The sequence below is a fragment of the Euwallacea fornicatus genome, chromosome 23, assembly GCF_040115645.1.
Source record: "Euwallacea fornicatus isolate EFF26 chromosome 23, ASM4011564v1, whole genome shotgun sequence".
In the NCBI taxonomy this organism is placed as follows: Eukaryota; Metazoa; Arthropoda; class Insecta; order Coleoptera; family Curculionidae; genus Euwallacea; species Euwallacea fornicatus.
The window spans coordinates 2,476,109-2,488,617 of NC_089563.1; the positions used below are offsets into that span (position 1 = coordinate 2,476,109).

At 39.5% G+C, this 12,509-nt stretch overlaps 1 protein-coding gene across 3 annotated transcripts in view; it reads right to left on the reverse strand.

The window, feature by feature from the left end:
* Nucleotides 1-12,509, reverse strand: part of spin (Protein spinster) — a 36,884-nt gene that overhangs the window by 23,727 nt on the left and 648 nt on the right. The window lies entirely within an intron of this gene.

Genomic DNA, 12,509 nt, shown 5'->3' on the forward strand with positions numbered 1-12,509 from the left:
TTATTCGATTAATTTAATTTGATTGACTGAGTTACCCGGGACTATAGCTGGACATAAATCGTGCTTTTAACGAAAACGTTTCACGAGGAAAGCTCAGACGCAGAGCAACTTTCACGTGCAATGAACGATTGATCAAAAATGATTTTCCTTCCAAAACCAAAGAAACCACTCCATGACGCACTGTTTCTCCAATTCTTTTTAACGGTTCCACAACTGCGAATAATAACTCATCACCACGCCCATCAACCTTCTGAAAGCGAATTTACATTTTGTTCATGCCAGTGAGGTTTTCATAAGCCGGTTCGAGCATTCATGCATTTTTCGCGACGTTAACATAGTGCCCGTCTGCGCAGCAAAGGATAATGATGACTCAAACTAGAGAAATAGATGGTAGAGACATCGGACATGCAACATGTGAAATGGGGCTATTTATTCCACGTGTCAAAGTGATGTTAAGGCGTGAAGGTGAGGCAGGAAAAGGTAGAAAAAGAAGGTAACAATGGCAAGTTCGTTTTTGACTCTTATGGAAAGAAGCCCAGATCAGGTTTGCGCATACATTATGCAGCCCCGGTAAGTGCGTTCTGGGTGAAGATCGAGGCGCCAATCGCGTGACGAGAACGAGGACGGCTATATCTGACGCCCGGTCTTGACAGAAATAGAAAACAAAAGGACGTTACAAGATAGTCCGAGTGGTGCAGACGGAATCTACGAGGGGTGCTCTCAAACTTTTGAACAGTCCTGTGATCGTCACAAAAACCGAACCCACTTTTCTTAACCTCTTCAAATGAATTTGATCTTCTCACGGCGCGTCTCAAGCAGTCGTGCTTTGTCGCTGCTCCGTTGGATCCAACCGAATAATTAAAATTATATTTCGTAAGTTTATCGTTTCATATTGAACACATCTGGTTCTGGGCGAAGGCGATTTTGTTCTGTTGGATTCCCTTTAAACCTCCTGATGGCAACTTACTGCCCTCTGGTTTTCTTTTAATGAACACGTTCTGAAATTCGGTAAGTTTATTGGCACAATTGCCATAACACTTTCGGAAACTTGGGCTGCAAGTCGGGAATGACTATTTCCAAATCTCTAAACCTTTTGCGGGCCCGTTTTAGAAACAACAGTATCGACTATTGCAAATTCTCAACTGTACTGATTTTTGGGCTATTTTCATAATTTACAATAATTTCAGCAACGTTTCCTCGACACACTGGAATGCAAATCTCTCGGGCAGAAAAGCTGCTACGTGCATATCAACAACGTTTGCCAGCAAAATACCGATACGTATTTGTAGATTTTATTTCGTTTTCTTCCTTGGCGGGCATCTCACGTTTTTTTTATCCTGAATTCCTCGTTCGATTGAATGCCATTGCATTCGCATCGGTTGCAGCACAAACTATTTCCCCACGGAAATCCTCGAACAGATGTGTGTGTACGAAATACTGCGACAATGATTTTTGTCGGGAAAATTGCGCTAGGTACAGTGCCAACAATTCTTAGCCTAGGGTGGCCTATTGATTCGGAGAAACGGACTTAATTAATTTAGCTTAAAAATGGAACTTCAACTAGCAGAAGCTTGCGACGGCGAATTTGGGCGAAATTTTTTCCCGGGCGCGAGAAACCGATCCTTTATTCAGAGGCTCGATTCGCGCCAGGCCTGAAAAATTGATGATGAGAGGTTTAGCCCTGGCGGTCAATTATTCCCGAAGTTTTAACCGAAAGAAAATCGATCGGCTCCTCCACCATTTTGTCAAGAACCCGCGTTGCTGGCGTCAACGAAATCGTCTAATTGTATTGACTCCGCGGTGAGATCCCGCGGACAGGAAACCATCAATACCTACACTAATCTTATAGCTCCTATTAGCATTAAAACACATAAAATGAACTTTATCTAACCTGGCGTCAAATTAGCATAGATATACCCGATTACATTCACGCGACTGGACGGCAAACTATTGGCTCGCCTCCATTGGCCACTGAAGCTCGGGTGATCACGGTGGGTTATGCAAAAATCGCACGATATTTTAATTAATTATACATTGACTTTTGTTCCTATCAGTTAAACAGAAGGCCTATTTGCGGAAATTGGGAATTGTGCGACGTTGCGAATCGATTTTTAACCCATTACACAAGGTCCTACATCGATGGAAGCAACAACGTCACACGATCGAACACCCACAACAGGCATTTGGATTGAGGAAAAATTGGTAATCTGCGGCGTCCAGCAAAATATGAACAAACGCTGACCGGCACAGGGTTTATCTTTGCAGGTCCCTGTAAATTTAATGCGTAACACAGAGGGCGCTGATGCCCACGTTCAATTGCTTGTCTTTTTAATTCGTAACGGCTTAACTCGCGGTTTGGTCAAACTCCTCCCTCGACGAGGTGACCATTCAGCGTAATTTTAACGGGTCGTCCACGCATTTTTTGATCTAAAATAAGTGAAAAATTCACGTTGCACCAGCTTTACCCCACTCGCGTCTTACCTCGTCCTTATTTGCTCGGTTCTCAATTGACCTCATAAGATAAATCGATTGGTCTCTTTGTCCATATCGAAACCTACATATTTTTAACATGAAATATGACTGCAGATTGATAAACAAAGCTCGGCAAAATAATTTCGAAGAAAATTACGGGCTCTCCTCAGGTCGTGTCACAACCGGCAATTCATATCTGACCATGTGATTAGAGGTTTCCACGAAAGGACATAATACATAGCATTACTGACGTGCCGGACTAAGTAGATTGCGCATTTATTACATAAACGTTTGTATGTCCGCGGATACGTTGAAGTTATTACTATCGCAGGGATTTTTGTAATGAAGTTGAGGTAGGAACTAAATAATTGTTACGAATGTTCCAACATCTATTCTTGCCTGCAGTTTGACAGCCAGACATTAAGCTGGCTAACGTTTTCCAGCTTTCCAGCCTAAAATATGATACTCCTCGGATCGATCTATTTTCTTTCTAAACGGTCCTGCGACACTTTGAAAATTAAAAGCAGATAAGGCAGATTGAAATAAACGTCGACTGTATTTCGGCTTAAAATAGACCGTTTTAAGTGGTTTTTCGGGTGTCACATAGAAGAGAAACGCGCATTACTGAGGGGAATCTCGAAATTGCTAATAAATCGTTTCTTATGAGGAGCGCCGGACGGGGGGGAAATATGAAAGAGATCTGAGAGGAGGCGGGAGAGCGTAGAAAGAAAACACGTACGAAATCGTTATGAATTTTCAAAAAGTCGAGCGAGACCTTAAATTTTTGAGCCCGATGTGGGGCGATTGTCAGCCGTCTCAGGTAAATAATCGGAGACTCGAAATGTATTCATTTTTACGTCAGTTAAGTGCACGTCTCGCCGGCTTCGCCGAAGCTTCGCCTCCACCACCTTCACTTTCCGAGGCAAAAAAGAGGGTAACCAGTTTCGTAGATAATGGAAGGACGTCACATCAAATCAGTGTGGTTCGCGCCCGGCTTTACCGGTCCAGCTTTTTCCGTGCCGTAGAAACCGAAAAGGTCAAACTCCAAGTATCCGTGTCAAAAGTCAAACGATTAACAAAAATAAAAATATCGAACCTACGAAGCTTGATTATACCAATAATTAAAATGACCTTAATTGAATATCAGGTGTAGTGAAAATTCCAATGATCAATTTAACTCTACTTAATTGCATTGTCTTTTTGCCTACAATATTTGTCATCCGTAATGAAATTGCGAATTTATCGAAGGTCGGGAATCTTTCCTTGGTAGTGGTCTACGTGAACTCCTTCCCGACCAATATGAAAAACCACGAAAACGCAATTCACATTTATACAAACATTAAGGCAATTACGTAATTTAATACAAGAAACATGTAACTCACTCGAATATGTAAATAGCCCTGTTTGATCCGATCCAATGTTTAGATGTTGTTTGGGTGTACCTATGGCCGAGGATGACTACGAAATTCCATTTAGATTCCTATCTCTGAAAGACTAAATGGGCGGCCCCACATTAGTGCATCTAAAACGATCGTAAAACAACTATTGCCGCTACCGGTGGGGTTGCTTATCAAGAAATGAAAATTCGTTTCACCGTTAAAGTACGCTCCAGTAAAAAAAAAATATCATTTTACAAAAGCGGCAACGCCGCAACGGCCTTTTGTCAAACGGCAGTTCGGTTGATGCGTAAGCGTAGCGTCGTTGCTCAGGTGCGGGATTGCGAAGCAGCGTTGCCGAGATTTAAGAAAAATCCTCGATTGCGTTAAATCACTCTGGTAAAGAGAATTCACCGCTATTCCCAGCCATACAATTAATTGTGCTGGTAAATAAACAAACACTGGAAATTATTATAAATCTTCGAGAACGCGCACTCGTACAGGTTATGTCACAGCTGCGGTGCTCGTTTAGTTCATCCGGAAATAGCAGCTTTGGCACGGACTCGGTGTCAGAAAATAATGGCAGTCTGCTTGGCTTATATTGCATAGCAAACTACAAGTATTTTAGAAATCATTTGGATTTATTAACTATTAGCATCGGACAGATCAACATCGATTTCCTTCGTTTCAAACATAGAGGCCTCCATTGTTGTTAGTTAATAAATAATCAGTTATTGAACTTTGTTAATACCACCTCCTAAGCTGAACTAGCGCTAACGCAACGTACTTAAGCCGTGTTAAATATTGTGAAGGGTTATCGTTGAGAAAAAAACCAACAAAGGCGTTGAAATGTTAGAGGCACGTCCGGGATAGGTTCATCTGTTACCTAGTTCCAGCTCGGATGTGCGACAGCAAGAGGCAAATGGCTTAAGCAACGCTCTACGTTTACGGTTTACCGTATACCGGGAGCCTCTTTTTTAATGACCACCCGTTACAATGACACTGTTTTCTGCAATCGTTAAAATCGCGTTCCACATACGTGCCTTTTTCAGTTTGTTCTAGAACCTCCTCACCTGGTGCAATATTTGCCTAGGTGTTGAGGATATTTAGTTTTCCATGAATTATCTAGAGCAACCACACGTAGTAATATAGGATTTTTACATAAACCGATGTTAACGATGTAAATACAGTCATTTATCTTAAAAATTAAACCTGCAATTCAAACAACGCAACATGCAAAGAAGGCAGTTAGTTTGAATGACTAGGTTTATCTCGACAAGAACACTCACTTCATTGGTGAAACTTGTAAACTTTTAAAGGAAACTTGACAGGTTTTTTCATTTTATTGAAACGCACGTTTAATGCTTAAACGGAGATTTAAAATCGAATAATTAATTTACTGTTATTTCCTGTCCATCAAAGGTACCAACTTGAGTTGAAACCCCTCGCATGATCGCCAACGACTCCATAAAACAATCACGTGAATAAACCGCTTTAACTTTCACATTACGTGTTGCTTGTCGTCATAATTTTCATTTTAGATCGGTCCCCAACCGTGGAACTACACCGTGAAAACTCGCTCTTTTGTCGTGTAACACCTGGGAACACTCCACCCCGAGAAGTTACTGAGGGTAGCTGCCCAATTCCGGGTGAATTACGAAGATTTGCAGACTTTCGAGAGATTTTATGTTTGCGCCGTTAATTCGGAACCACCGGCTGCACAAAGGGGTGTGAAAAATTGGGCACGTGACGTCCGCCAAAAATATGGATGAAACAACCATCTGCCGTCGCGACGGCTCATCCTTTGAGGGGACGACGCCCCCACGATATAAACTGGCTTTGTGTTTGCCCCGAAGAAAAAACATCTAGATCATCGTGGCCCTTGGAGGGTCGTTCGGGTAGATTGGCTTTTTTGCGGGGCAGCTCCGGTTCATGGAATAATCATAATTTCGCCCCTTAGAAGCGGTCCCTGAAGAGGCAAGTGTTGTGTTGCAGAGACCTCAATTACCGCACGTCAAAACTATCAGGAATTTCCATGAAAGTGCCTCGTACCGGTAATATTGTAGGGTGATTTTCCGGGTGCATGTCTCGCATTTCCTCATCAACAATGACAAGTCTATGGCGGGGGACAAAAAGCCAAATAGGGCACAAAGTACGAATCCGTGTTGTTCTCGACTGACAAAAGAGCCTCTGGGGACCAAGTAGGCCTCAGCGATTATACGGAAAAAGTTCCAGGAATGAGCGCAAGTTTTTCCGATAAATTTCAACGGAGATGTGCGGAGGTTTTTGATGAAAATTTAGTTGAAGTTCCGTTCGGTTTTTTTTTTATGATGACGTTTGGTCGATGTTTCTTTAAATTAAACGGGAGAGAGGACGTCCGTGGCTAAAAGGGATGAAGATATGCCGAGAAACTAGCTACTACTTAATAATCTTGACAATTTTGCGAAGGTACGCTATTTTCAGGCAAATGGGCGGAATTGGAGGGACGATTTAACCAGACAACTTAGACGATATTAAATATAACGAATGTATATAGAATATAGAATTGGAGGTTCCGAAACTGACCCGAGCCGAGTTTTGCCATAATCTTGAGGTGACCCTTAGAATACCTCAGTCCAAACGACGAACAGAAGACGCAATTTCTTATAGTCTTTTTGACTAAAAAAATCCTGACACTATTGATTTGGTAAAAGCGAGCTATTATCAAGAAACGATAAAGCTCCGTTTAACCATCAATAAAAAAGATATGCAGGGTGTTCATTCAAACGGATCCAACCTCTACCTGGCGTTTTTTTTTTTATGATGGAATTGAACGAGCCTGAGCAAAAATCGAAGTGTTCGATCGTTTTTATGTAAATTTCATTGTTCTTTTATTAGGTAATTCTCCCGTGTGGTGAAACTCGCGTATTTTCTCACACAACACACAGTGCAACTAAACACATAATTCTTCAACGCTCAACAACAACAAGAACAATTATAAAAACAATGGCCTTCTACGAGTCCAAACTTGCCGGTTTGGCTTTTGCGTTGAAAAGCAGAAAAACGATTCGTAAAGCCCGCACTCAAGCTTACAATAATAATGGCCGGTGCGGCCAGTGTAATCGAGAATCTAAATGACTTCATGACTTGAATAAATCTGTTCCACTTAGGGCCTTGAATAGAACATGTTTAAATATATATATATATATAATATATATATATGTGAGAACAAAAGTGCATGCGAAACAAAAATGCGCGCGGGGGGGCATTGAATGGGCAACAGAGCTGAGGTTGAGGGCTGTGAAATTTCACGCCTTCAAACGCGAATCGCGGCCTCTACCAAGCACCCCAGTGCTTCCGGATTCGTTGAGAAATTCGGTAGTTGCAAGTAGTAAATTGGTTCGAAGAAACCGACAATAATTAACGTGAATTTAATTATTTAGAGGAAGCAGTAAAAACGTAACTCTACAAGCAACGAGGTTTGGAAAGCCAGAAACATGTGCTCGGAATGGAAACATTAAACTATTTATCAATGACGACCCTATTTGAAGTGTCAATGACGGTGATGGGTAGCTCCGCTCACCCGACACGGTGTTTATCCAAGAAAGCTAGATATGTATGTGTACAGCGTATTTAATGGATTTCACTCGTTAATCATATTAACTGTCGATTTGGGCAATTAATCCCTTTCAATGATTAGGCCGAAACAACTGCGAGAATAACCGAGACAAAAGGGCCGGGCGGCCGAAGATGGGACAATGACGTAATACACAAGTTCCTGCTCTAGAAGAAATTAACAATAATTCGCAGAACAATAACATCCCTCCTCCTCGCAGAAACTTCCCCCTCGAATTACCTCTCCGACGACATTATCCTCCACCTATGACCCTGATGCTCCTCGATAACGCGCTAATAAGACGAGGCATAATCTCCGCCCACCATAGAATTAACAGGCTTAAAGGAGATTAAAAAACGTGACGTGAGCATAGCGAAAGAACTAAAAGGTAATAAATCTTCGGAGGAAGAATCCTGAGAGGAATCTTTAAAGTTTAAACGCGTATATGGACCGGTTCGTTACAGAGCATATTGAAAACGCGACTTGAATATGGGAGAAAATGGGCTTAAAACGTGGGACATTTGAAATTATTTTGTTGTCGAGCCTGGCCTTGGCAATGAACTACGGATAACCTCCCACATATGGTTCTATGATTTGATGTAAACACGTATTTTCGAAGTATTTAAATGTTGAAACATGATACCATTCAAAATTAGCACACATTGGACTTAACAAAAATAATCTATTGTAAACTTTAGCGCAATATGTCCGATGTAAAAGTAATTTGTTTAACTACATTAACTATATCTTTCGGATGGTGACCATAACGCCGAGATTTATTCCGTATTATACTGACGTAAACCATTATAGATGTAATCTTACGACAGATATCCTCGTGCATAGCGAAGATCCACTGCGTCTCTATGGAGTATCTGTTTTAACTATTATTCAGTGGATTATTCGAAGGATGCGTTATTTGGTGTGTGTTCCTAATGTTAAATCGTCAAAAATAATCGGTTAATTGTAGTGTAAAATGCATAAATGCAACTTGGGATGATACAGAATGCCGAACGCGTGTTGGTCTAAAATTACCTACAATTTTCCATCCACGAATTATGTCCGGAGGCGAATTCCCAGAATTAAATTCTACGTACATATTTGCGATACATTTGTGCAATATTTGATTCGTAGACGTTGAAAGAAATTTAATCGCGATTAAATTATCCGACGAAAATTTTAAATCGCTGATTTTTCGTCTGGACCAGGTGATCGACGAAATTCCCAAGTTTACTCATTCTATTACGAAAAATCCGTGAACATTTCCCTGCAACTGTCGAACGCGACGGAAAGTTGTTAAACTCTTTTCGCACATAACGCAAGGTATGTCTTAACCTGATGAGTTGCTGAATTGCAGCTATACGCGAGGTACACAACGAAATTTACGATGAAGTAATTACATCATATGAAAATAGTTTTCAACCTGTCGTTAGCGTTATTCAACATAATTCGGTGGACAAATGGAAACGAAATAATATTCCGGATTTAATTTACCTGTGAGTTAAATCGTCAATTCGCTCGAATCCGGTAAAAACGCCGGGTAAGACGTTGCTCTCGTTATTTACCTACACTACTGGACACTCGACGGTACCGGGATTTTCACATTCTGATGACGTAATGCGGGAAGAAGAACGCAGCTCTGTCAACGTCACGTTTTTTGCTTTGTTTCGACTGCCTCCAATTAGAACAGGCCACAAATTTAGCAGCTAATAAAGGTAACTGTCAGATCGTCCGCAATGCTGCCGCCTCTATTGATATACGGCAGTTCTCGAGGAAATTCATTAAAAAACTTTTCGAGGAATGACCGAAACGATTATTTTCAGCTAATTATGAATTTAACGTCTAAGATAAATTTCTGAGGTAAACACATCTCCTACAAGCACTACTTGCACCTACGTAACATTAGTAATTACTCATATAATGAATCAGCAATGAGCTTCCAACTGTTAGTACACGCTTGGGTACATTCAGAATCTATAATAATTAACACTATTAGCGCTAACCGTGCACTTGTCCGATAAGTCTATTCTGCATTGTCAATTAATCTGGAGTGGAAGTGGCAGTCGTTTATTGGTCAAGACAACTGACCTTATGTCAGATGCAGTGGTTTTGCACGAATTGAGGGACTTTCCGGAGAATTTCTGCTTGTAATACACTAATTGCTCGGGTGTTAAGGAATCGATCGATTATAGGTCCGAGTGGATATTTCGATCAGGTGAGAGATGTGGCGAAAAAGGGAAGAGGTTTTATTTATTTTTAAGTATCAATGATGATTTTGGCATTGGAAAAAATGGATTAAATTTTTTTTTACACGGAGACAAGTTATTTTTAAAAGTATTGAAGGGCGCAATGATGACTCCAGTAAAACGATTAAATTGATGCAGTGTAACTACCGACGCAAGGGTTCCCGCCACCAAAATGAAATACTTTCAACTACACACGACTTTGGCTAGCACCTCATTTTTAACTAGTCAAGGGTCCATTAAAGCTCATTTTAAGTTTGTTGTGTAAAGAAGAATGCGCAAATTTAGAAAAAATATACCTTTGGTGCGACTCTGCAAACAAATACTTTTTGTATGTCGTCGGCAAATATGTGTTGACTTAACTCAACATACTTCATAGTACGAATTTGTTGACCAGATCTGATTTTTCGATGGGTATTGATGGAGGTATTCAATGTTCCGAATGTTGAACAAATCCCATTCGATAGCTCAAAGATAAGTAATAAATCATTAACCAAGTTGAGCAATCGAATCAGGCGACACTAAACTGTGACGTAAAAAAAAGTCATCTTCACGTATTTACAAATAATTTCGAATTACATTATTCTACGATTGATAAGATAAGATCGCGTAATACTCGAGGTATTATCCACGCACTTGACTTACTTACGTGGTGTTGAGCGACACAAAACTTCGCCACCGTGAGCGTTCCCCAAACTTATGATACCCATCCTGTGCTTACGGCTCATCTGACAATAAACCAAATCCCTTGTTAAATCCGTTAAGTAAGATTAATCCCCTTAATACCAGAGAGCCGTGACAACCCCAATGGTAGCCGACCATATGCATCCCGATATTAAAATCTCCGTAATAAACGATCGTTCACATAATAAGGCTGAAGATAATCTGTTTTACACACACATGAGCACACTTATTAAAAACGTAGCGGGACGCCTCCATGAATATATTATCCCTGAAATTATCGGGAAGCCCCCGGTGTGAAAAGGATGAATGGGATTGCCCTGATAATCAGTGGCGGAACCGCAATTTTAAGGCATGAGAGTACAATATAAATAAATAAATAAATAAATTTTTTTCATTGGTTAACCGCATAGCCAGAAGTGCAGCTGTCTAGGAAGGTACTTTGTAAAGGGTGATTATCATCCTTCGTTGGAAGCAGGTGCATAGTAACATTCATTTAAGGGCTCTTAACTTTTTTTGAATACCCAGACCTGCATCCTAATGGACAATTCATATTATCGATCAGACTACGACCAGAATAAATATTGCACCGTTCATTGAATTTGATATTTGCAGATAGATCTGTTTACTCTATGCTGATTACGGTCGGTAAATCGAACATTACAGTCTTCGATCCTATATATAGTAAATTGTTATTACAGCACGATACTGTAATGTTGCTAAACAACCTTTACGAATTCGATTAGGGGATCTATCGTTCGAAAATGGCAATCGTTTCTACCACTATTATCTTAAACATTTTTCCACATACGTAATAACAACGTACTCTCGTTTTAACATAAAGATAATTTGAGACATCGCAATATTCACATTTTGGCATGTGAACACTTGAATATTTATTTATTTATTTAAACAGCAAATGCAATTGATATGGGACGTTTGAATAAATATCTCATTGTGGTTTGATTGAATCACAGTGACAAATGTAGACAAATATTGAGTTCACAGATTATTAGGCGGTCGCATGAAATAAAATTATATACAATATACATCGTATATTATTTTATTGCACAATTGATATGCATATTTGAGACAATAACATATTAATTCTTGCTTATGGAAAAGAAAAAAAATCTGGAAAAAATCAATTATAAAATGGCAATTTCTTTGATTTTTATGAGGGATTTTACATTATCCCCCTTTTGTTGTATGTTACTTCATTATAATCGAAACTACACTATTGGATTCTAAAGAAAAATTACATAAACCCAGTAGATATTTTGGAATTTTCGAGCAACACAGGGGAACCTTAAAATTTGAGACTGTTCTCTCCCTGCTAGGACCCCTTGTAGATACCAATTTTTTTAGTTTTGTACAAATTCATTCAGTTATTATTATTTTGTTAAAATTATTGTTTAAGAGAAAAATTTATGCTACGATTATGAGAGACGTTGGGATTTCCTTATATCCTGCAGCTGATGGATAAATAAATAAATTTAAAATTCAGTTTTACCACTTCTAATTTGTTTTCCTGGAGAGGCTTTACTTATCATTTTACTAAGTAGATTAGAAAAAGGTACATTTTTTTCTACAATCTAAAGCTTCTGACTGTAATGATAATAAGATTCTTCTAAACCAGCTTGAAATTTATAGGTTTAAATCGCCTAACTGAATAAACTCAAAAAAACTTGTTTCTGCTTGAGTTTTCCCAAGTCCTCCCAAAATACCTATCTCAAGTTTAGAAATAATGTGAATCACATAGAAAATGCAACTAGGTATTGTCATAGGTAATTTTCTTCTTTGCATATTAGATGTTCATTTTGAAAACTATAGCTATTATGGTACACTCTAACTAGGGGAAGAATGTATGTTGGGGTTGATTTTATAATGTAAAAATATAGGCATAGGTTCCACAACCCTTTACCTGTAATTATAACATAGGGGGGGCTTGTCGGTGAGAAAATTTTAATCTAATAAAACTTCTGTAAAAATAATGACATGAGCTCTCAACGTCTCAACATCACCAATATATTTCCCCATATAAGCCCATAAAGTGCTATAAAGAGTTGTTCTGAATTCTTCAAATTCTTGAAACTTTTTGCCGATTTTTTGCGCCTGAATGGCTCCACAAAACCGGCCCAAAGT